This window comes from Aquila chrysaetos, chromosome 18 (assembly GCF_900496995.4).
Source record: "Aquila chrysaetos chrysaetos chromosome 18, bAquChr1.4, whole genome shotgun sequence".
Lineage (NCBI taxonomy): Eukaryota > Metazoa > Chordata > Aves > Accipitriformes > Accipitridae > Aquila > Aquila chrysaetos.
Genome location: NC_044021.1, coordinates 833178 through 859332, shown reverse-complemented (window position 1 = coordinate 859332; position 26155 = coordinate 833178). Strand labels below are relative to the sequence as shown.

Below are 26155 nucleotides of genomic sequence, written 5' to 3'. Positions count from 1 at the left end.
CGGTGCTTCCCCTCCCCGTCGCACCTCCCGCCCGGCCGCCCCCTCGCCATGGCTCGGATGCTGCAGGGGGGATTCACCACACGTGAAAGCTGAGCCCGGTACGGAGTTATCCTCGGCAAGCCTTAAGAAAGCTCTCGACTGCTTGTTGAGCCATCCTGTCCGAAGTCTGCCTCCAAGCAGTCCTTCCAGGGTATAATCTGTAAAAGAGAGGCACCTCCGCAGCTGCAAAGTTGGGGTGCGGGAACCGCAGGTGTCTGCGGGGGGAATAGGCACAGTCAACTGTGCACTGAGTTGTGTCTCCAACTGTACTAAAGAGTATTAATTTAATTTTTCTTTTTTTTTGTTTCCTTTCGAGGAACATCCCAAAGGGAGACTTCTATCTCCAAGCCCTTTCCAGGGCTGCCCCAATTTGAATTATGAGCTCCCTGAAGATGAGAGATGGGAAGCGGAGGCTGAGACACATAGAGGGGATGATCAATATTGGCAGGAAAAAATGGTCTGTTCTGACCTGGGAAGTAACGGCTTGATGTAACTTCTCTACCGCACACTTTTTTAAAGACAAATTTTTTAATGGTCGATAATTTTTAAGTGCAGGTTATTTCTTTGAAGTCATAGATATAAGAATTGTTATCAAAGGATGGGCACTTCAGCCCAGCTCTCAGTTTTTATCATTTCTTGTAAAAAAAAACCCAGGGTAATAGTGAATATTATTTTAAGTAAAAGCTAACTGCTAAATGGTGGAAGAGGCTACCACTTTAAGAATAAAATTATTAGGCAAACAGTGTTCATGAGTTCTCACTGATACAAATTCAAAAGATAATGCATGTATTTATTTCACACCTGGCAATAAGAAGCTAACAGGGGGAGACAGATAGCAAAGATCAGTTTACGGATAATCTCATTACAAGGTGTCCTTCAAAAAGAGAAAATGAAATTTACATTTATATCTGTATTAACCTAATCAAGACAGATAGTACAGAATTAAAAATCTGGCTTAGGCCACGAAGTGAGTCTATGTAAATAAATATATTCAGACAGAAAATCTGCAAATTTGGTACCCTCCTTAGTAAGTTCCTTTTTCTTGTTAGAAAAATCAGAAATCTTATGAGAGCCAGATCTTCGTGTCTTCAAACCTCCTCCTGTGTGCCAGGGAGGAATAAAGGGATGGGGGCTTAAGGAAATCCCAGGGTGATCATGACTTCCTAATGGGAAGGTTGAAGCAACAGCTTCCATTTTCTCTGTTGGCAGCAGTGCGTGGTGCAGATGCCAGTAGAAGTCCGTCTTTGTAACGTGAGTCTTGACTTTTTCTTTCCAGTAGCTGAGTCCCTTGTGAGTGTTGCCTGTGAGCTGGTGAAGAAAAGGCAGCTGATCATGTTTTAGCTATGACTCAATTTTTTTTGCAAATCTGTTTTAAAATTATTGAAGGAAGAAAGGAAAATGTACTGTGTATTTTCCTGTCAAGTATTTTTACAAGAAGACAAGTAAATGTCCCCCAAGTTGGACACACAAAGTTCAATCTTAAAGATCATCCTGAAATAATGTGGGTGGATTTTTGAAGACTAAAGAGTTACAGATCTCTTTGATTATTTATCTTTTATCCTCAAGAGCCATTTGATTTTTGCTCAGGATCAATTTCCAGGTTAATCTGCAGCATGCTGCACCTCTGATTTCTGGCAAACACCTTTGATATGTCTGGTGTTCTGTCACTATCAGAAAAAAGTGATGCAGCTTTAGGCATATTTCAAATCTGGAATTTGTTTTAACTAATTAAATCTGCAGCTCACTAACTAAATCAGCACAAACTTACTCATATTAAAGCCTGACACTAAATTCAATTTATTTTATGCTTCATACAACATTATTTTTTATGTTACATAATTATATGCTGAGAATATACAACTCCATTGGATGCTGTCTGGGGAAATGTATCAGGTTTAACTGTTGTTTTGAACTGGCCTTCCCAAACTGTAGATATAAGAGAATACATGCATAAGCAAAATGATTTGAAATAATATGTTTTTAAAATGCTACTGAAGTATCCATGTCTTCAGTTGCTGGGGAACTCAGTAGAAGAGATATGGTAGGGACACTAGATTTTTGTGTGTCTTGTTAAATTTGGGGTTTGCTAAAAGCTCTTTGACAGGTTTAACTTAAAATTCTAGCAAATCAGATTTCTACAAGACTGTTGAAGAAAAATGTGCTCCTCGAAAATGTATAGCAAAGTGACTGTGAGAAAAAGAGTTCGTGTGGAATGTGGATTATTTTGTTAATAATTACATGATATTATAAATAGTATTTTTAGGATAAATCTTATGCATTTATATCTCATTAATTCATTTATTCAGTATCAGTGACACTACCACTGTCATAACAGCAAACTCTAATATCAGCTGTCTACTGAGTCACAAAGCTCAGCTGTGGCCATTTGTGCTCCAGCCACATCAACGCAATAAGGACTATAAACGCAAGCAACTGTGATCAACAAACCCTGAGAATCTGAATGCATAAAATACAGTGCTAAGTATTCATAATATAAATTTAATTCCAATACCCACCTACTCATAGCACATATGCTGCTAAAAGAGGAAGCCAGTTTTCCACCAGTTTCAGTGAAATGTAGCTGGGTGTCCCCTTCTTTCAAAGAGATTGTTTTCTCTTCCCCAAATATATTTATCAGTAAAAAGAGCTTCCTCGGGAGCGGCAGTTAAGAGAACTTCCCTCTTTTCCAACTTGTGCAAAGTCTTGCAGGACAAAAAAGAGATATCAACAAAGAAAGAACTGAATCTTGTGACTCTCAAGAATTCAGAGCACTGTGTTTGGCACTCAAGCTGCTTACATAGTGCCTGGGCAGGGTTAAGCATCTCATGGTAGAAGTCAAAAAAGCCTAGGTTTTCAGCTGTTCATTCCTAAACCACTGGAAAATACTTAGAGGTAGAGGTGGCCACTATAAGGAAGGAATTCCATCCATCCGTGGTGATTCAAAATGAGAGAATAAAATTCAGTGGGAGAATAATTTATCTGTATAACAACATTCTGTCTCCTGAAATGTTTACCTTTGTGTGGCACATAACTATAATCTTAGTTTCAACCAAGACTGCTATTTGACAATTAAACCTCATATCCTTTCAAGGATAGAGTCTACCCTCAAGACTGAAAAAAGGTATTTGCAAAAGCATGAAAATTAACATTTGGTGGAGGGATAAAATGTACCCTTTACCCTAGGTGGTTTCTAAACCTTAGCTGATGGTGCATATGTTCCCTGGCAGACTCCTCAGGGAACCATGACACCAATGTTGGATAGAAGCCTTTAGATACAACTGCTGTTGCTAACTCATATATACTGAGTAGGTTTCATCTTTAAGTATCCCAAAAATGTTTTACATAGGTTTTTTTGCATAGATCCTTTCATTCGTTAACAAAATGTTTCCATTTTTGCAGTAGAATATGATATTTTGTTCCATTACCATTATAGATAATATATAAGAAAGGATCATTGCAAAGACTGATTACAAAAAGGCTTAGCTTTTAGTACTCTAACTACAGTGAACATTTCATTAATAGCACTGAGGCAATTATTCTAGCAGGCTCAAGGAGACATGTGAATCATTTCTAGTAACACCCAAGTTTGCCTTAATGGATTCATTTGATCTTGGTCATATTCAACCAGAGATTGCGGTTAAGGGGGTATGTCCATAAGCATTAGATGCTAAAAATCTAACAAAGCATAATGTCATAATGTTCTCTACAAAAATCATAAAGTCATCGTGCTCTAGAACTAATCAAAAATCAGTTCTATGGAGAACTGGATAGGCTTTTTTCCCAAAAAAAGTTTTTTCTCAGAGATTGGAAAATACTGATCCATCAGAAATAGAGCAAGAGTTAATGATTCTACAATTTAGGGTTCAGATCATTCATCTGAATCAAAATAGAACTAGATCAGACTCTCTGCTTTTGTTAACATTATACTTAATATTAAAAAAAACCTAGAAAGACATAAAAGATACTAGAAAGCAGTTGTCCCTGGCTAGCCAATACCTACATGACTGAGTCTTTTTCATGAGAGGAGGAATACCTAGAGTTCAGACTAAAGGCCGCATTTGCCAAACAGAAATCCGAACCAGCAAATTGCATTCCAAGTGAGATTTCTCTCCTGAAGCTCATTGGGTCTTCTAGGCTGTCACTCTCATTTTTGCAGTCTTCGCCAGGTTTGGGGCTAGCTTACTCCACAATGGGAAAATCCTTGAAACTTCAGTAAAGTTATGGCAAAATTGTTTCTTTTACAGCTCTAGTTCCAAACATTTTCTTATAATCCCATCAGGAATTAATAAACCTTAAAATGGATTAGGTAAATCATATTTTACGCTACCCATTATCAAGACAGGTTTTTGCCACCGTTCATATGAGAGTCGTTTGATATATATTCCCCACTAAAAGGGAGTAGACCTCAATATCAATACAATTCTCATTTACAAATCATAAAAATTTACATCAGAGAATGAGTCACTGGGGACTGAAAAATTAAATTTAATTCCACTTTCCTCATAAAAAGAAAAATAAAGTGCTTTAGCATTTCCCCTGGTTACTTAAAAATGGTATAATTGATTAGCTTTGAGAGGGAATACTTATTGAAATTAACCCATAAGTTGTCAAAGATCAAAATATTAGGAACACCCACATAAAATGCCTCAAAATTTAAGCTTCAGTATTACAGATTGTTATTATATCTCTGAGCAGATGGGTAATTGCTTAAAACTGAGCTGATCCACTGCTTTCTCATCAGATGTACTTATTTCCTTGAAAAAATGTTCTAAAGACATGACAAACAGGAATGCCTTCAGAAAGCTAATTTTTACAAAATCACAGTTCCTGTGATTTTTAAAAGCACAAACTTCTGAACCATTTACTTGAAGCTCAGTTTTATCCTATGAAGATACTAATACAGAGGATGATTAATATGAAAGGCTTTATCAAAATGGCAGTTCAGTGCTGTTCTAGTGTTAGAAGAAAATTGGGTTATGTTTGATGATTTGACAGAGCTGATTAAGGAAGGAGAAAAAAAATTATTAATGTCGTGTTTAATTTGGTAAAGCTATTAACCTTTTTTTTAAGCTTGTAAAATAGAATGGTTTATTACATTTTTCTTTTCCAAATGGTCTGCACAACAGTCATTTGATCACTAGTAGCCTGTTTCTAACTACAACCTTCAGAAGGGTATTAAGTCACTCATCAGTTTAAATCCAGCCATTCTCTAACATGCCTTCTTTTCTAAGGCTGACGTTTACTTTAAAGAAACATATCTCTACTGTCACAACATAGTTTCCTTCTTGCGATCACAACCTTTCTGAGATAGTGGGAACAATGCTGTAATGGCAAATACATTAAAGCAGACAAGAAAGAAGACCAAGTCAAGATTAAAAAAATCATTACTTAAAAAAAAAAAAAATCATTGTTATCCCAATGTATGAGAGGCTTGTTTTTGTCATTTATATTTTCCATGGCAGACTCTTGGACTGAAAGATCAGAGGGTGAACTGGCCCTAGTCAGCAGCACGCAAGAGATTCCTTCTGTAAAATCTTTCCCTTTCCTCTTCTCCCGTCCTTCCAGAAACAATCCCATTATTTCCACTTTCAGTATCCTTCCTCAGAAAAGATTCTATATTGTTTCCAGAAAAAAATCTGCTTTTTGTCTTTGCTCTCTCCTCTGCCAGTGTCTTGTGAAAGATCATGCCTTCCCACACCAACAACTCGGATTTTTCTAAGAGATGATGGAGTTTCTGTGGCCATTGAAGGCAGCTGTGGTAGCCAGGAATTTTGCTTGCAACTTCTGGTTTTGCAGTGCTTCCTTGGAGCAGGAGAAAAATTCTTGCAGTAAAGAGAAAAAAAGGTTAGCTGTGGAATAAATTCTGCATGGTCATGGTGTCTTCTAGCTAAAGTAAGGCTCAGCTGGGGTCTGCGTACAGCTGGAATTATAGGCTCTCTCTTTCTGCTGATACTTAAGTTATAGGGAAGATGACATAAACAGAAATCAAGACTATCATTTTCAATAATGACTAACATGACAGGCGATTCAAAGAGTACACACTCCTGCAAACTGCCAGGTGTGCAGGTCAACCATTCTGTGACAGACTTACAAGAAGAGGCTAAGGGAAAAGGATTTGCTTAGCCTGGAAAAGAGAAGGTTGATGGCAGCTGTACAGAGATGAACCCAGACTTTTATCAGAAGTGCACAGAGAGAAGACGAGTCAACAGTTGCAAATGAAGAATTTGAATTGGAAATAAGTGTGGTTAAGTACTGGAAAAGTCTGCCTGCAGAGGTTGTAGAATCCCCGTCCTCGGGGATTTTGAAAACTCTCCTGGACAGGGCCATAAGCCGCCTGATGTAGCTTTGGCGTTAACCCTGCTTGGAGGAGGGGGTTGGACTTGATGGTCTTCAGAGGTCTCACAGGGCTACAGATAAGCAGCAGGAGAACTGCTAACATAAACTGGAGAGAATAGTTTTTGTTACAGAAAACATAGCTGCGCATAATAAGATTAACTTCATACATTGCAGAAGTGCAAGTTCGATGAAACAAGTCCAACATTTTCAGATCCATAGGCCCATGAAAGCATTTACTACATTTTGTTACTGTAGTCTCAGCAATCCTGTTATCTTTTCCTGTATAATTGGGTTTAGTAAATGAGATGTTCAAAGAGCAGTGTATGTGCCTGTGTGTTTTCTGCTCCAACCTTTTTCCATGACAAGGTAATTGACACTGCAGCCCTGAGTCAGAGTAAACTCGGTGGAAACACCAGTAACCTTTGTAAAGTATTCAGCATGAAAACATCGAGTCTGTTAGCGCTGCTGCGGTGCCTTCAGATGCCGCTGCTTCTGCCTTCATGCTGCTACCTGGGAACCAAAAAAACCACTGGGTTTCATTCTTCTCCACTAGCTGGCTAGGCGTCATTATGATTCTGATATTTGACTTTCCCAACGGGCAGTGGGAGGCTTCCCGAGGTCCTGCATTACGTTGAGAAATGCCTTACACTGTTAACGTCAAACTTTCCTTGGGAATTGTATTTTAGCTAAGGTCAGACACAGAAGGCAAATTAGAGATAGAAAGAAAACTTAACTTCCCAGGAAATTAAATAAATTGGGTAACAAAATCAACCATATCCTAAAAAATTTAGTTGCAAATAAATAATAGTACATGAAACACATCTCTAATGTAGTCCTTTGTAAGTCTCGTCATTACAAAACATTTGCAGAAATCACCATTTCTGCATATGAACAGCACATTAAAACATTTTAACTTGTTAGTGTTTATATTAACTATATAGATATGGGAACAAGACACTGTATCACACAAATCACCCTTCTTGGCTTTTAAACTGCATTTTTTTCCTCAAGTTTTTTTCTACATTAACATCTTCAGGTTATTCTGCTTTCTTATCTCATATCAGGGAATTGCATAATTAGTTTTTGTAAGCTAATTGTACAATTTATTTCTGGACCTAAGTACTGTATATTGAACTCACTTAACTTAAATGAAGCACCCTGTCTAAGGATTTATCATCTCTGCCTTTTGAAACTATAATTCTTGTATAGCATGCCTGGTTTTCAAACTGCTATCACTCCTGTCATATAGTACCTCCTTAGCAAAATGCGTAACGGTCTAAAATACTTAACAGAGCTTTATGGCTCCTCTTTGAAAACAACAGACATTGTTCTTAAATATATACAGGATTTTCTATATTAGACAATTAAGCATAGATGGCAGGCTCTTTTACATAACATGTTCTACTACATGGCTCACTAGAGAGGGTGTAACGTATTATATATTTTTCTGATGCATTTCTCAATTAGAACAAAAGGATTAAGGCTAAAATCATGTTCTAAGCAAACCAGGTGAAAGTTTCCGTTGCATTAGTTCATAACTATTTGGAAATTCTGTGTGTTCTGGGCAGCTCATACCTGACTGAAATGCTGGGAAGATGTGAGTTTCTTTTATTCAAGACTGAAAAACACATTTTCATACAAGTACATATAAATAATTCAAGTTTTGAAATAGAATATTTCCACGGGAGTTTGTGTATGATACCATTACACATACCTATGCTGTTTTGTTCTAGCAACAGGTTGGGGAGGAAAGGGTAGCAAAAGGGATGACAGGAATGGCAGGAAAACCAGAGTAACTGCAATTAATTTGTCTTTCTAATCAACTCCTGATGCTGAGTCAGTTTTCTGGCACTATGGCTTGTTCGTTTCATTGTGATCCAAGGTCTAAAAGAGCATGATACTGACTCTTCCTTATCAAAGGCTTCTTTACCTGTTATGACTACAGAAAGAACACTTAGATGCTGCTCAGTTTGGATGTCACTAACGTCTTTGCAGGTAGGAAATGGGCATGAAAAAGCTGGGCAAGCACACAGCTGCTTTAATTCCAAAGGCAGCAACACACTCAAGCGCTGTACGGCAGGCGCAGGTATGCTGCCCTTGCCGTATGGAAGTCTGGTACGTCACGGTTGTCTTTTGGACAGGGTCGCTAGTCTCGACCTTCTGTTTTGACAAGAAATGTGGGGTAGTTTTACACATGCTCCTTAGAAAGGATACAGACCCTCTGAGGAGGAGGAGGAGTTGCCCTCTGTAGCAGAAAGCAGCTGGAACAGATGGAGCTCTGCCTGGCTACAGACGATGAGGGCTTCCACAGGAATATCAGCAGCAAAGGGAAAACTAGGGAGTGCTAGGAATGCCCCAGTGCTGAACGGGGCAGGAGCTCTGGTGACGAGGGGCAAGGAAAGCACTGAGGTACAGAATGTCTTCTTCGGTTCTTTTTTTTTCTGGCTAGAATTGCCCTTAGGAATACCAGGACCCTCAGACCCATGGGAAAGTCTGGAGAAATGTAGACTTACCCTCAACAGAGCAGGATCAACTTAGGAAATGTTTAAATGAACTTGACATGCACAAGTCCATGGGACCTGAGAGGATGCACCCTTGAATACTAAGGGAATTGGCATTGTGAGACCACTCATTATCATCTTTGAAAGGTCATGGTCATGGGGGAAGTTTTCTGAGTACTGAAAAAAGCAAATGTCACTCCTGTCTTCAAGAAGGGCAAGAAGGAAGATCCAGAGAACTGCAGCCCGGTCAGCCTCCCTGTATTCCCTTGAAAGGTGATAGATCAAACCCTCCTGGAAGCCATTTCCAGGCATATTAAGCACAAGTCGGTCACTGGGATTAGTCAGCACAGATTTATGAAGGAGAAAAGCCTGACCAACCACCCTTCTATGATGAGATGACTGGCTCAGTGGACAAGGGGAGAGCAGTGGATGTTGTTTATCTTGACTTTAGCACGAGTTTTGACACCACCTCCCATGACATCCATAACAAATTCTTCCTCCTTCTCTAACGTAATTTCTTCTCCCTCTCTCAGAAATACATATATTGATGTGCTGAGATTTTATCCACAAATTGTGCAAATTATTTCCTGCCAAAGTGATTTTGCCCATTTTGTTCAGATTATCCCTTGCCCTCAAAACTGAATATTCATCTATGAGCATATTCATACTGGAAATTGGCAGACATGATAGACTCTGTATTTATTTTGTCCATAGCTCCAGTGAGGCTTTTAGCTTGCATTTATATTTGCTGTTAGCACACGGAACACGCGTCAGAAGATCTGAGAATTAGGATGGCATAATAAAGTTGACAATAGAAAGATAATCAAGAAAACAGATATTTTTCCACAGGCATTAGCGTACTATGAGCGTGCCAATAAAACCCAGTCAGAGCAACACTGACATAGCAGAGAGAATTACTGATACTGAGACATCAATAAGGCAACAACAATATTTTAAGAAATACCCCAGAATTTTTTTTAATTAATATCTGTCTAATATGCTTTTATCTGTAAAAGTAAAAGCTGCATTAATTTTGATAAAGGAAAAGTCTTCTATGTTCCTACACTACAGTTCTTTGGTTTGTATCATAAAAGCTGGCTTGTACTCTTTCATATCACAGATGTTGTGTTCATATAATGATCCCACAAGCCACATTATGCAGACGACTTTGTTACACTTAACACACTGACTGAACCATGCGCATCTCAGAAAACCTCAGAAGAAACACTTTTTTTCATTTGGAAACTTCTGAAAGTGACATTATAATCAATGGAGTGAAAAACATGGAGGAAGCACAGAAAATTGGAAAGTTTTAAGAGGTTGGTGCTTTTTGGATAGAAGAAAATAGTCTAGCTTTCCTGACCTTTATCTTAAAAGTTATAAGGAGTTCAGCAGTGTGGAAAAGCAGAGAGCGCAACCAGAGATGAGTTTAGCTGACAGACAAGAGACAGAAGCAATAATTGGAATCAGTAATGGGCCTGGAAACAGAGAAAGGATTCTACAGAATGGCATGATTATTGATGCAAAAACACACCAGTATTTGTGTTTGGCTTTGTGAATGGGTGTCCAAGATATTTCCACTTGTTTCCCCAAGACTAGATCAGGCATCTGTACAACTAAGTGTTAGTTTGGGGAAGGAAGGTGTGGTACACTGGAGGAGAGTCAGGAATCTTTATTCTAGCAAATATCAAATTCCAATTTAAAATTGAAGTTGAAAAATGAAAATGAACCTTCAAATATCAAATATCAGATTTCTCAGCTCTTAGAAAGGAGTGGAGTATAGTGAAGGGGATATAGTGACATTCTACCTTCCATTCACGTCATTTTTCTATAATTTATGTCATTCATGTAAATTATCATCAATATCATATCATATATATCATTTATATACACTATAATCCTGTTAAAAAGCAATGCTTTTTTACTTTGTTAACCATTACAAGCACACAGTCTATCAGGCATCTGAAAATCAACTTGAAGATACAGTCAACAACTAAAGTTACATCTCCTCGTAGACTAATGCTAGTTCAGGCTTTCAATGTATGGCAGAGCAATCTGCAGATTTAAGCAGCTGAAACAAAAATGTCCATCGTCTTCCCCACGGGCTGCAGGGGAATCTCTGCTCCAGCCCCTGGAGCATCTCCTCATCCTCCTTCTGCACTGACCTGGGGTCTGCAGGGCTGGGGCTCTCACATGTTCCCACTCCTCTCTTCTGACTGCTGTCGTGCAGCAGGTTTTTTCCCCTTCTTAAATCTGTTCTCCCAGAGGCACTGCCACCATCGCTGATGGGCTCACCCTTGGCCAGCGGTGGGTCCGTCTTGGAGCCGGCTGGCATCGGCTCTGTCGGACATGGGGGAAGCTTCTACCAGCTTCTCACAGAAGCCACCCCTTTAGCCCCCCCGCTGCCAAAACTTTGCCACACAAACCCAATACATTCCACCTTTTGTCTCTGTGAATCACATATTTAAGAATTATCATTAAAATACACATTCAACACACAATCTTCATAAACTTCACTTCTGCTGCAGGTTTCTTCTTTCATCACTGCAGCTACTGAAGTGCAAAAGCACAAAAGTACTACTCAGTTTAGGCTGAAGTTGTAGTTTTCACTGGAAGCCTGAATACCAAGGCAGACAAAATATTCTGCTCCAAATAGGGGACTAAACCCCACAGGCTTGTACATTCAAGTGCCCTGAAAATGTACATAATCTAAAAAGTAGAATGCAAAATTGCTGTTCTGTTTTATTCTGTACTACCCTAGTCTAGTTTTTATGCAGTCAGTTCTATTTGGGTTCATAAAGTGAAATCATGTGGGAAAGAAATGAGAAATTAAGAACAGGTTATAGCAAAAAGGTGGTAGTGTTATAAGCCATTATGTCTATGACCCAGCAGGCCATCATTTTATTTAAGCACAAAAATATCAGTTCATAGCAGTCTTATGAGTCATTGCTTGTAATTGTTTAACCAGTTAACTTCCTTTATAGCTCATTTTGAAAATGCTTTCCTATTTTTGCAAGTTGTTTTATCAATATGGTTGCATCTGCTTTCATAAATGATCAAAAGGCAAGAAATTGGCTTTAAGAGCAGATATGCACCTCATTTAAACTTTGCACTTTGAAAGAACTATTTTAATGTGCAGTGTATCAGTGACACAATTCTAAAAATAGAACCCTTAAGTCTGAGAAATCAAAAAAGCTAAAGTTTGCACAGCATTTAGTCTGAAGAATCAAGTACTCAAAATTCGAAAGAACATATAAGGCAATATGGCATTGCCTCAGTCCTATGGTACACAATGCCATGAAGTAAGTGGGGTGTGGAAAATCCCCTTGGAGGTTTTCAAGATTTGTCTGGACAAAGCCAGGGCTGACCTGACATTGTGTTGGCAGTAGCCTTGCTGCAAGTCAGAAATTGGATGAGCCACCGCCAGCGGTCCCTGCTAACCGTACAACGTCTGTGATTCAGTGAAATACGCCTGAGCACTGTAAGCTGCTGCTGAGATTGGTGCTATCCGGGAAAAGAAAAATGAGCAGTGGCAATGACTGGAAGGAGCCCAGGGGTGGGAATGGGACATCCAATGCTTCAAATATCTCTCCCTGTTTTTTTTAATCATCTCACTGTGGTTCAGACTTCCTGCCTTATTAAATCAGAGAGGAAAACGCCTGCAATTAGTTAGTGCTTAACTTAACCTAATTACTAAAGCCAAGAGAAACAAACTAATTTTCCCTTGGAGAACAGAGCTGCCCATAGCCTATTGCCCAGTTGTTCATGCTTTGGTTAAAGGAAAGGAAAAAATGCATTTTGTGATTCTGAATAGCAAACTAGTCTTTAACTTCTTGTTCCAAACTACTATTGCAGGATAAAAACCATGACAAGTATCATTTGAACTATAGAATACCTTGGACTGCATTTTCAGTAGGGTCTTCCGAACAGAACTTTAAGTTTTGTAACAGGTATTAATCAAATTCAGCCCAGCAACAACACAAATTCCTTTTGGAAAATTTGCTAACACACAATATATACACCGGGGTGATTTTCATACAAATAAAGTTATGTCTAAAAATATGTTCAGCCCTTCTGTTCTGATGGTGACTAGTACTTATTTACCTAAATTTACCTTAGTTGCTGTTGAAAAGCAGAGACTGCAGCCATTCAGGAACGCTTAATACTCCAGGCAAGCAGCAAAGTGTAACTGCTGACAGCATTGCCACTTTTAGAGCAACCTTTATAAAAAGGCATGCCTGTTAGTACTTCCCGTATCCAATCTACCCGATGAAATGCAAATGCTCTGGTTTCTGGTCTCCTCTGCCTGTCAGCCATGACCTTTAAAGGTGAAATTTAAATCAACAATGTTTTTCAGTAAAATTATCAATATAATCTTACATTATCCTAAAAGATCAAGAACTGTTACTTCTCCTAATTTATAGAAAGGTAGCTTGTCACACAGAAACATTACAAAAACTGATGCAGAAAAGAACAAATGTTTAAAGTCGGATCCAAAGCCTACTGAAGTCAACAGAAGTATCTGGAAATACTTTTACTTGTGTGCCTAATTTGCATAAAACTGACCTTTTTTTTCTGGCAAATTTTATATCTGTAAACATAGACCCCACAATTTAGCTAGTCACAGGTACAGCTATATATAGCCACTATCTACTGCTGATAATTACACCTGCAAATAGTTCTACAGCAACTTTCATAGGCACCTTTGAAAGGTAATTTAGACATGTCTTAACAAAGGACAAACAGAAAAATTTAAAGGCATGATCAGGTCTGGAGAACTGAGCTTCTTTTTCTCCATCTTATTAATTGACATCTCTGTCAAGTGAATTTGTCAAGTCGTGGGTACTAGAAGCTCAGTTGATAATCTCTGCAAACATTTCTTCTTTCAAGAAAACAGCTTTCCCAATAATCCAAGTTTATGTTGAAAGCCCATCACATTTTCCGACATACCTCACCATCAAAACAGTCTCCATAATAACATCTTACTTTGTACATAATTTTACCATATCTTAGATCTGTAAGTGATGATATAAGAGCAAGTATAGTTCTATATTTTCCACAATTTGTGTATTTTCTGCTTTAAAGGATCAGGTGTCTCAGACATTTTCTTGGCATTACTTCTGAATTCAATATATTCTTCTAAATAGCCTATCTTCTTATTTATTGTATTTTGCAAAATTTGAAGTATCTTTAAGGGTTAGAAGGGATACGATTACTGTCTATAAATACATCATCAGAAGCACAAACTCTGGGAGGAAAAAAAAAAGCTACTTAAACTAAAGGACATTTTTTGACACAGGAACAAATGGTTCTCTGTTAATGAATAAATGGATGCTTGAATCTAGAGGTTTAATTCTACCTGAGGAGTGAGTTCTGGAACAGCTTTTTAAGTGACACAAGGGAAAAAACACATAATTGGTGTTAAAAATGTAGTTTCTATCAGTGTATGGAAGAGATCAGGTAGTGTGGCTGTCTGCAACAGCAGGAAACTGGTCTCAGTGAGCCAAGTGGCCCCTTCCTTGTATATGTTCCTACTCATTTGGACAATAAAATTAGGCAAGAAAACTTTAGCCACTGAAGTACCAGCACGGCAAAACTTGGAAAGCTCTTCATAATGGGTGACATTTATATTACTTTTTAACCCAGTAAAAACTACTTTATTACACAGAATTTCATCTCATAGTAAAAATATTATCTCCTGGCATTTTCCACCCCAACTGACATTAAGCGACACCTGTAGAACCAAGATGGGAATTATTTAGATTCATCTATCTAGATGAAATGTGTGTTAAAACCACACACATACATCACTGAAGACAAGCATTTGAGAGGAGGAAAAAGTATTCATCTGACTTAAACATTTTGTGCTAAACATCTTCCCTAAATGCAAAAAGAATTGTCTCAAGTTACCAGGTGGTGTTGGGTTTTGGACATGCCACTGCAAACCGCCTGGGGAACAACCTGGGGTGGAACTTCAAATGAAATTCTCTTCTGAGCCTTGTGTTTCAGCAGCATACTGATTTCACTTGATTGATTTGACTAATGTAATTTTGGGCAAGCCCTTCTCTCCAGTGAGAATCTGATACTATCTTTATCTTTATCCAGGAATTTTAAGCAGAAAAATGTGGCTGATGCTTTGTATCTTACTCTGCCTTTCAAACTCTTCGACCTATCTTCTACTTCCTATTCAGGAATGCCCTTCCTGGGAACTTGCAGAACGTAGGACCTTTTCCTTTCAGTTGCGTACATCACCACTGGTTGCTTTAACTGTTGAAGATCTCTTTGGGTTTTATATTGTGCCGTTTGATATGAGAAACCCTTTAAGATGTTCTACACAAAGTTTACTCATTGCTCATGCGGTCCAACTTTTTGGAAGTATGTTTTAAGAAAAGGAGGCTGCAGTATGACCAAGATAGAAATGCCTACACAACAGTGGTGTTTGCAGCTGCAGTTTCCTCACACGGGATGTTGAAATCTGGCAGTGCTGTGATCACTACTAAATAGTGTAATCTTGCAAGTCATTCTGTTAATTCACTGCACCAGAGCTCCTGTTGAAACCCTTCTATGTTCTTAGACTTTGTACTGTTGGGTGTAATAAAATCAAAGAGAAGTTGTACATTTGATCTGTGAGGTATTTTAAGTCAATATAAGCCTCCAAGCAGCGGAGTTAATTCAATACTTGTAAATAGTCAATCTGACAGGACTTCATTAAGCAGAGGTCAGGGCAAGAGCCACCACATGATTTCTAGGATGCTCTTCCTTTCATTCTCTTTGCAACAAACTGATGGGAAGAAAAATAGGTGATTACAAGAGAAGTTGCCTCAGAACGAGGAGTCCTGAGAGAGCATCTGAGAGGCTCTTTGAAAGCTAATGGTTACTGAAAATCGTTGACTTGGTTGTTCAATATTTCCTGTCTTAAAACTAAGATATCTTTTGCTCATGGACTTTGCAATAATGGTGCATTCTTAATACATTGCTTTTGTCTATTATGCTAGAGAACCCACTGGCTTTACTTAAAACTGATTGCTTCCACCTATTATCCTCCACTGGAGCACTTAATTAGCTGCTTCACTTGCAAATGCTTACAGTTGGTTTCAAACTGCACTTAAGCAATATTTTGTAGGCAGGAATTTGATATCACTGGAGACTCTTGTTATTTAATCTTTTCTTGATTTGTTTTTCAGTTAAATTAGCTGAAAGTTAGTTGGTATATTCACACGTAAGGACATGACGGTGTCATGAGACATTTTCCTGTGTGAGTCTAAGAGCTACTAGCAGCTGTACCACAGCTAATTTTACAATAGATAGAGTTTAATACCAAGTGCAGTATCTGTAGGTCATTAATCTGATGAGGAAAGGATGTATTTCTTGATCTTTTGAGAATATTGGAGAAGTAACCTTTTACCGGTATGCAGCACTTCTGAAAGAGCAAAAAGAGGTACAGTATAGCGTAACGAATTGACTGTTTTGATATCCAGCTTCCTGGTACCTGAATAACTAGGTCCCAAGTTCTGATTTCACGCAGGAACATGGCCACTATTATTCCTGATGGATTAGGGAATTAATGTCTTTGCTCACAGTTGCTCTGCGTTGTGTTTCTTCTGCGGGGACACAAGCGGTTTCTTTCTTCAGGCTGCCCTGCAGAAGGCTCTGTGGTGCCCACTGGAGCAGCAATTCCTGGGAGCAGCTGTGCTCGGGAGACAGATGTTTCCAGACCAGCGAGGCAAAGGAGGAGGCAGGGTAGGACAGACCTAGCTGGCTGGGAGCCTTCTGCAGAACCAAGGGCCTCCAGGCTGCGGAGGAGAGGAGAGCACACCTATGAGCCCCGGGTGGCAGAAGAGAGGTGGGGTGGGGATTTGCACCATCCAGTATCATCTCTGAGCTGGGCTCAGAAAAACGGACAGGAAAAGCCATTTGAATTTGAAGGTCCTTTTGGAGATGTTCACTTTAGGCAAAAGGACGAGAGCAAATGGCCTCAGGTTGCACCAGGGGAGGTTTAGATTGGATATTAGAAAAAAATTCTTTACTGAAGGGGTTGTCAGGCATTGGAACAGGCTGCCCAGGGAAGTGGTGGAGTCACCATCCCTGGAGGTGTTCAAAAGCCACATAGACGTGGCACTTCAGGACAGGGTTTAGTGGGCATGGTGGTGTTGCGTTGACAGTTGGACTTGATGGTCTTAAAGGTGTTTTCCAACCTAAATGCTTCTATGATTCTGTGAAAAGGACAGCCTGGGCAGACCAGCCCAAGCACTCAGCACGACCTGAGGTCCCACCACAGTGCCTGTGAAGAAACAGAGCCTGCACGACTGTAGCCACCTCTGCACCATGAGACAGTGTTCTTGTGATAAGCCTACAAGCAGGTTCCCAGAAATGCAATGATGTTGCCGCTTACACCCATCTTTCCTCATTTGGAGAACTTGAACGACCTTCCCTGATGCATCTGGGAGTCCAGCTCTGTACAGGCAAGCATTATTAGCACCCACAGCTTCCTTGTTCAGTGTCTCTGGCATGTGCATTTTCAAAGTAAATAAATGCAGTTGCAACTCAATGACCGTTTCTACACCAGCATGGAGTTAATTCATCTAGAGAAGCAACACACCAGCACCACAGGCTATGAAGAAATAGCACAGCAGGCAACTTGCATGCTTGTCTAAACTGTGTTGTCTAGGTGTGAGGAAAATGCCATTTTTGTCTCCTGCAGATGCAGTGTTCAGCCATCATTTCACTTACTGTGGTTAATTTACTGAGAAAAATGCAGTATTTTATGTTGCTGTCAAAAGTAGCCCTTGTTATTTTTTTGAGTGCTCAGGCACCAGGATTGTTTCCCTGATAACTTCACAGTCTTACAGTGCATCACCAAATGGGACTGGTTTTGCCCCTTTTCCCCTACTCCGAAATCCCTGCCCTTTTAGCTATTAAAAAGAAGGCAAGGACTAAGTGGCAAAGGAAAAATCTACTGAAAATTTGATTAATGGTATTTATGTTTGTCTCACACTTGGCCAAGAACCAGTTGCACACAGAGCACATTTAATGTCTGGCTGAGAAAGTGTTCATTTACATTTATTCCATTTAGGTCATCCTTCATATCAGCAGTGCGCCTCTGTTGTGATTGAAATGCCAGGTTTTAATATAGCAGTATTAACGTGCTGGGTGTGGGGAGGGGAGAATAGGGTGCTTTATCATACGCTCTCATTTTTATTTGTTTATGATTTCAATATTCATGATGGGCTGACAAGTTTATGAGTTCAAGTCTGGGGATGAAAAATACGAAAAGGGCTTGTGGGAACATAGATCCTGAGAAGATTTCACTTTCAAATTTTGCAGACACAACTTATATTCATCAACACCCCTATATAAATGATCAACCTTTAAAGCCCACAGGGATGGTTTCAAGCTTCACTCTATTGTAACAACATGTCAGCCAAAGAGTCGTTAGCGAACAGATAAAAGTGATGCAGTTAGTTATATCTGAAGGTCTCAGGACTGAAAGGTATGAAATAAAAATCGTAAATGCTGCAGCTGGAGTTATCGAGACTAGAATTTGCCATCGTTCAGAAGCACAAGGTGAAAATGGAGAATGTGATAACATGATAAATGGAACTGATCATATCTGTGACAGTCTTTTGATCTTCAAAAGCCCAGAGGGCTTGAATTTTGCTGATAAAGCTTGCTATAATTACTTCATGTCATTCAAACTCTATGCGGCACAAGGCTGGAGAAGGCTGCAGGTGATATTGGTATGGAAAACAGGGGCTCGTGAGCCTTCTGATCACCCCTGCATGCAAGACGACAGGAAAAAACAAGCTGCAACTGATGGGATTTGCACTGACAAGTAGGTTTTTACTGTTTCTCATGATCCCGGGATTTCTTGGGCTTTCAAGCAGCTTTTGGAAATAAGGCTCATGTATCTTTCAGACACACCGCCGTTCAGAGAGATTTAACTTCTCCAGTTCAGTGAGGAAAATATGAATTCTCCAGTATTAAGTAAATTCTACCGCAAGTCTTTAAGGCCTGTGTCGATTCGCTACAGTGATTTGACCTGTATTTTCTAATCTTTATTTGTTGAAGTATGACTTTAAAGCAGTGGTAGGCGTAAGGAGGAGCACCTGGAAGCAGTCCCTTCCCCAGGAGAAGCTAAAGCAGGGGTTTCTGTATGTGGCACCCGGGGTCACCGGACCTGCTCCGCAGCCCTCGGAATCTGCTCCCGTCGCACAGGGCGGGCGAACGCTCTTGGCCCAGCGGGGAGGGAGGGAAGGCTGAGGAAGCCTGAGAGGGTCCCTGCTGCCTCTAGCGTCGGGACCCCAGCTCACGCCGCATCCCTGGGCCCCCCGAGGATCGGGAAAGGGCCGTCTGGAACGGGATCAGCCGAAGCAACGCGGGGGCTCCTCCGGCTCCTGGGCCGAAGGCTCGGTGCGGGGGGCCAGCAGTTCCCGCTTTCCCCAGGGTTGCCTCCTGCCAGGGAGGGAGAAGCACCTGCGCGTACACAACTCACCAAAAAGGGAGGAGGGGGTCTGGAAAGCGGAGGGGGATCCGTAACCTCACCCCGTGGGGTCAGGAGGACCGGCGGTGACTACAAAGAAATAGAAGGTAGTATATCATTTCGAGGGTAGACTAAACTGTCTAAAGAAATTATTGCCGGCAGATGGTGGGGAATCCAAGTCAGAATGAGTGAATGCACGTGACTGACTGCTGTATCCTGGCAGCAAAGATTAGATTTCAAGATATTCTGAGTTCTAGCAGAAGGTAAGGAAAAAGGATTAAAAAAAAAATCCTGTATCTAAATTGCATTCTGCATATTCTTGACCCATTTATTTCTAATGGGAATTTTGAGACAGAGAAATTTTCCAAATGCAGAGCTTCTGTGAGTTAGAGACCTACCAGAAGTAGTCTCAAGGAGTTTCGTCATCACTCTACAGCAAAGAAAAATGAACTTACACTCTTCCAGTAAATGATCACACATCTTTTCTGTGACTAGTACAGAGAGGGAGGAAAGAGCAAACACAGCAGCGCTGCTATTGTTTATTCCCAGCAGCAGCAGTAGTCAGTTCTTTTGGATGCAAACAAGAACAGTGATCCTTAAAGAGCTGACTAAACAAACCCTTACTATCTAGGGATCCTCTGGAAAAAACGGATTCTGGAAATAGCAATTCTTGTGAAAAAAAATAATATTTCGTCCTGTGTTCATCTTAAGACAGACTGTAATAAGTTTGACAGACTCCGCTGTCATGGTGGTCACTTCTTTTGGTAAAGGTACAATAGTTCTGGCAGAAAAACTGGCGTGTGGAATAATTATCCTCACCTATTAAAGGAACATGTTCTTCTAACTAATCAGAATACCCTGAAGTAAAAAACCAGCATACATGCAGAAATTATCTATGTACATTTATTAATCATAGGAGAAGACTGCAGAGGACTTCCTTGGATAATTCATGGGGTAGCATTAAAAGACGCACAGAAGTTCGTCAAGGCCAGCCAGGTTTGTGATAACTGGAAGTCCAGTCATGACAGTCACTATAGCATTTAGCCAACAAGGAATCTGTGAGATTATGAACATGTGCCTCGGTGCATGTCACATGCCAAACGAGTGTCATTTCCTTCTGAAAATACCACAGTCTTCACAAGGACAATGACTAAAAGGGATTTTGTTTTAAAGAGAAAGTTAAACTCATGTTGGAAGGTTATTGAAAAATATTATGTTCTAAGTAAGATAAGTGTGAAAAACTAAAAAAGGGTTTTCTCGGAAAAATAAATTTTCCATGCTAACACAAATTCAAAATTAAATTTGGCATACTATTATCTCAAAATAAATCTGTAAAAGCCATTTAATATGAGGGTTTATCCCTGAACTAGAGCACAAGAAAAAAGGGAAAACAATTTGTTGGTTTTAGTCAACCTAAAATATGAAGGCACACCCTATTTATTAGTCTGAATACTGTTAAAATGTGTTGCACCAATGATCACTGCTGTAAGAAAGATACATCATTACCGAATTTCTAAGGTGCATGCAATGGCATGAACCCTTCTACTAACACTGAGATTAGAACTGGAAGTAGCTCTCAACTACTTCCTCAAAAGTAGCTAAGCAAAAAGATACACCAGACACTGTTCAAAATTATTTCAAAATAGTTCAGAACTAAGATACAGTACAAAGATTCTCTATATAATCTAAAATTAAATTATTAACTCCTCATTTTCAGGCATTGCAGTTTCTACTGTAATGTCAACTACCACCAGCTCTCTCTCACTGCACTTACGGTCACCTCTGTGCGAGGAGAAAAACCACAGCCACGTAATGCCAAATCGACCAGGGGAGTACATCCTATACTCAGATCTGGATGGATGGCGTTCTGGAAACCTTATGTCAGAGAATGTTTCATTTAATCTGAAGGCTATGCAGTTTGTAGTAGGTCCTTGGCTTGTTTGAACTTGTCCAGTTTGACTGGCTAAAACCACCTAATGTTCAAATGCTGGGCATACTGAATGTGTTATATGTATAAACACATACCATACACAAACAATATATTAAATACATAAATATTGATTTTTTTCTTTGAATCTTAGTTTTCCTGTGACACAGAGATACATGGAAAATATATAAATGTTTACTCAGTGATTTTTTAACTGATGGCATCTTTATTAGGTATGTTTTCTTCTACACCTAAAACAAGCTTTTGCTGCAATTTGTCTGTAACCATTTCAGATCACAGGTCCCGTAAGACTACTTTTTAACGCTACCGAACTTGTAATATCACCAGGAGCCACCAGAGGACACTGTTACAGAAAATACTTAAGAAGAAACTGGTTTTGTCAATAGTTTCTTTTAATAGATTTCATGCATCAATAAAAAAGTCTGTTTCCGCCTGACTGTCTTACTGGGAATTATTTTCTAAGGTATTGCCTAGTAATTATCTATTCACAAACAAATGTTTTAAAACATCAGACTTTATAAGGGGAAAAAAAATGGTCACTTCATTTTTCTGTTCCTAGTGCCTTGGGGTAGGGCAGTGAAGGGCTTGTCCAAGCTTCAACAAGTTGCACTAAGCTATGGCAGCTGTTTCACACATTTTTCACTCAACTTCCAGGTCAGTGCTTAAGCCCATTCAACATAAAGATGAAGATACAAAACTTCTCCTTTCACTGAGAAAAAACAAGCAGCTGTTGGGACAACAATGAGAGAGGACAAGCTGAGGCAAGGCAGGAGGACCCCTTAGGAAGGAAGAACTGCGGGATAAAGCGTAGCTGAGTGAATGAACCGTGCATGAGAGGACGGAAAGCTGGAATAACAACCCAAACTGTTGGCCAAAAGCCCCATGTATCTGTCTGATGCCAAATGTCTGAATCTTCTGAGAGTCCCCAATACAGAATCCCAGCCAGTACAACCATTGCCTGTTTGGACTTGACTGCAAATTCCCATCTGCTTTATTAAGCTGCTCTCATTTGATCTTTAGCCACATACGTCTCTGCAGTTTACTACAAATGGAAGACTTTCTATCTTGCCAATGCCAATGAACATTGCCTGCCAGGGCTGGCAACTGGGAATTGTACGGACATGAACACATTCAGAAACCCAGCACATGAGGCAAAACCTTTTGTGGTGTGACATTAATCCTAACGATACCTCAGTAAGAACAATACAATGCTTGCAGAAACATTAAGTTAGTATATCAGTGATTGGATAGTGGAATGGAGTGAGTTAAAATACGAGAGATCTGTAAGGTGTCTGAGAGACTGCAGAATCCACAATCGATCAGGCAGCCAGAACTGGAAAATTAGAACATGCCTTGTAACAACTCAGTAGACTGAAATGCACAGAATCAGCAAGAATTTTAAATTGGTTGATTTTTTGTTATATTGGTCATTTATTTACATTTTTTGCTTTTTACAAATGTCCTATTATATATTATGTGAATACAGTCTATTTACACTTGCATAATTTGAAGAACAGATAAGTGAAATAGCTGTATGCTAATGCTCTTGCCATCTATAAAAGTAGCCTAAATTAACTACAGTTTTGAGCTGATCTCAGTAATGAGCTTACAGTGAACTTCTGTAAGAATGGCATGTTTTTAAATGAGACAAAGCAAAATAAAAAAAAAAAAAAAAAAAAAGGAAAGCAGGTTTTATCTTGTATCCAGTAATGTAGAATACTTACTTAACTTTCCAACCAGAGCAAGTAAAAGGTGACAAAAACCCCTAAATGATAAAAACGGGTAAACCAGAAATTTTAAAAGCTCATAAACCACTTCCCCACCCTGTCTATTGTAGTCGTCCTTTCAGTTTAATCAAGCATTTTCTGGACTGCATGAAACTCTGCACGATCCTCTTCAGCCTTAGGGTTTCACCGTCACCTCTCAGGTGTGGGTTTTGTCTGCTCCCTGTCCCTCCCGGCAGCGTCTCCCTGGGAACCGCAGGCTCCAGCTCTTTGCCTCTGCCCCCAAGTCTGTGGGCTCCAAGACCCCTCCAGGAAGAGTCTCAGCTACTCCCAAGAGAAAGAACAATCTGCCCCGGAGGATCTGATCCACTTACTTGCTTTCTGAAGTAACATAGCACACAAACTGAAAACAAACCAAATGAACGGATGCTCTCCATTGGCCCCTGCAATCCCTCGGATACAATTTGCATTGTGGTCCAATATAAACAATCCCTGTAGTTCACTATTCTTCATGTACACAAAGAGCTGTTTAAAAAAGAAAAAAGAATTGCTATGTCTTCTGCCTTATAGCAAAACCATATAGGAAAAATCCTTAGAGCTTAGAATGTAATAACTATTTATTGAGATGGATGATTTGTCTGCAATGAACATTTCTCCCCTACTCTCCGCTATACAATAAACTGACTGAGTTGTATTGCCTTGTTTTCATTATATGCATCTGCTAATTTTTTTGTATTTCTGACTTGGAATGTTATCTTTTGAAAAGACTGAGCACCCCTGAAAGCAAAGAAACCACACATAGCAAAGCTTAAAACAAAAATCAAACCCATTTTGTATATTTAAGTAATCCATTCTTGAATCAAATATGCTGTAAACACACTGCTAGTCCTTCCGGACAGTATTGTTATACATCATCTTTGAGACCTGAAAGAAAGAAAATTTAGTAGGACCTAGAGATAGAGTAGCCTGAAGGGAATCAGTCATTTTGGCCATCAGCACTTGAAATTTGTTTTCATTAAACACTAGGACAACTGCAGAAACTTTGCACAATATTATTTTTAAGAACTGAATTGTCTGGGCCTGGAGACGAAGTTGGCCAGGGAGCAGGGAGGAAGAGTCCACTCACACAGCTGTGAAACTCTCTCAGATGCCTTTCCCCTCCCCACAGTTTTTATCAAAGTAATTTCAACTTTAACAAAGGTTCATTTCATCAAAATTAGTTTTGACAGGCTCTTAGTAATAGCACTAACAAGTACACTGAAGTGCAGCACTTACTTACAATGAACGCCTCTCTGATTCCAGCGCACCCAAGTCATCCCAAGGAACAGCGAGCGAACTCTCAGTCTCATTGGCACAGCACACGGCATCTCCCGGCAGAGCCATCACCCTCCGGATTGACGGCAACCTTTCCAGGACTAGGAGGGAATCACTGAGGGCTCACCTTGCATGGGATTTCTGTTCTCCAGGCTGCCTTGGTTTCCACCGCTGCCTACACTCTCTCCCATTGCAAGCCTCAGTCAAGCATCACGTACGGCAGGATGCAGGAGCGGTGGGAGGACGTGCACCGTGTGTGGAGGGGTACTGGAAGGGATCGGGGGGTGGTTCTGAGCGCAGGGTCCATCGTAGACAATCGCCTGCGGGAACCTGGAAGAGCTCAAGGCAGACAAGAAGGACGGATGGGGTTGAAAAAAGGGGACCCATGTGAAAGCAGCTGATCATCAGGGAGAAGCAGGAGGATTGTAACAGCACAGGAAACAATAAAAAAACAGAATGAAGAAACATAGAGATAAATACAGAATAAAGCTAGAATGAACTCTTCTGAGAGTGCAAAACAGTGAAAGATAGGAAATTGGACTTTTCAGATAGGCACAGAAAGTTCATGTCAAAGCGTAAAACCTCATAACATTTATTTTGGTTTAAACTACTTCTGCAGCTTCCTTGCAAATTCATGTCTCGGTCCCAAACACCACATGGACGGTGAAAGGAGAGACTGTGCAGCATGATCCTTGTGTTGGTTCAGTAGGTGTTCTTTGTGATCCTGGGGCTGTTTCAGCTCCTGCCAATGCAAGTATCTGCTTCCAAAGTTCAGGCTGCCACCTTAAATCCTTGCGCTTTATCGCTCCTGGCTCCGTCTCCTGCCTGTCTCCTGCTGCAGATGCCAGAAACCGAGTCAAGGTTTCTCTTCTGGAGGTCCTCAGTTACACAGAGTTGGAGGAACTCCAATGCTGTCCCTGCATGATTTGACAAAGTGCTACACACAATATGCATCAACAACTCTCTTGCTTTCCTTCTACTGCCTCCTTCAGTGGCAAAAAAAAATCTCTCAAAAATGCAAAAAACTTTGAAAAGTAGAAACTCATGTGAGTCAAATGGTTTTTCTAGACCGTGAACTCTCTCAACAGGTCAAGAAAAGAGTTTGTGACAGCTTTCCTAATGATCTTCAACTATGACAGCCTGAAGTCTTGGATATTACACCATTAAGAGTTGCAAGTTTTAAATCAGATTTATAAGTGCTTCATTCTACCATGACTTTCTGTGCAGAATCGCCTCCAGGAACCACCAGGGCTCAAGTCCTGTCTTGTCAACAATTGCAGTTGCACTAAGTGCTGCCAAATTTTGAAAATTCTTTGATGCTTTCCAATAGTCCGAGCCAGGCGAGTGGTTGTCAGCTCTCCACATGGGCTGTCAGGGTGGAATATTAAACTAACCTGAGCATTTGTTTCTGGTCTGCTCTTGTCAGAATTGATTTGTGTGTGAAAATTCCCAATTCTCAGCCTGTATATTTAATACATTTCTCCAGCGAAGTGCTTTGAATGATCTGCTAAACAAACAGCCGCAGGGATTTCTTTAAATTCAGGGAGAACAGCATGAATTCTCACTTCCCGGAGAAACTGGGCTAAACCCCAGTGATCATTACCAGTATTTGTGAATATGCAAACAAAGGATGCCAGGATCTTACTTCATGTCAGATGCTAACTGTTCACCTTCAGGGGTGAGGGAAGGATATTCTACCCAAGTGTGGCATAGTGTAATTGTCCAGCCTTTTTATTACTTTTCTGGAAGTTAGCTCTTGACAGCTGCTGGCTACAGAGGATGTGACCAGCCAAATTAAGTGTTTTGAAGTAAC

General features: G+C 40.0%; 2 long non-coding RNA genes across 2 annotated transcripts; one reads left to right on the top strand and one right to left on the bottom strand.

Moving 5' to 3' along the window:
- Positions 1 to 808: 808 nt before the first annotated feature.
- LOC115353147 lies at positions 809 to 26155 on the bottom strand. The gene is made up of 5 exons (XR_003927446.1): positions 24470 to 26155; positions 21845 to 22031; positions 16455 to 16669; positions 12991 to 13196; positions 809 to 1347 (listed from the first exon to the last, which is right to left on the bottom strand). It is a non-coding gene; the product is annotated as an uncharacterized LOC115353147 (long non-coding RNA).
- Positions 18587 to 23722, top strand: LOC115353148. Its single transcript, XR_003927447.1, has 2 exons — positions 18587 to 18708; positions 21959 to 23722. It is a non-coding gene; the product is annotated as an uncharacterized LOC115353148 (long non-coding RNA).